Below are 590 nucleotides of genomic sequence, written 5' to 3'. Positions count from 1 at the left end.
CGTATTCATATGGGAGAGAGGCCATATCGCTGTGAAATCTGTGGTGAATCATTCTCTTGTCATGTTAATTTAACTCGACACAACCGTATTCATACAGGAGAGAAACGATATCACTGTGATATCTGTGGTAAATCCTTCTCTGAAAATCATCATTTAACTAGACACAAACTCATTCATACAGGAGAGAAGCCCTATCGCTGTGAAATCTGTGGTAAATCATTCACTCGTGATACTAGTTTAACTGCACACAAAAGTACTCATACAGGAGAGAAACCATATCACTGTGATATCTGTGGTAAATCATTCTCTAGAAATTATCATTTAACTAGACACAGATTTATTCATATGAGCGAGAAGCCCTATCGCTGTGAAATCTGTGGTAAATCATTCATTCGTGATACTAGTTTAACTACACACAAACGTACTCATACATGAGAGACACCATATCACTGTGATATCTGTGGTAATTTCTTCTCTGAAAATTTTCAATTAACTACACACAGACGTATTCATATGGGAGAGAAGCCATATCACTGTGAAATCTGTGGTAAATCATTCTCTTGTGATGGTAATTTAACTAGACACAAATA

This window comes from Octopus bimaculoides, chromosome 30 (genome assembly GCF_001194135.2).
Source record: "Octopus bimaculoides isolate UCB-OBI-ISO-001 chromosome 30, ASM119413v2, whole genome shotgun sequence".
NCBI classification, from domain to species: domain Eukaryota; kingdom Metazoa; phylum Mollusca; class Cephalopoda; order Octopoda; family Octopodidae; genus Octopus; species Octopus bimaculoides.
Note: the sequence above shows the minus strand (reverse complement) of the source record.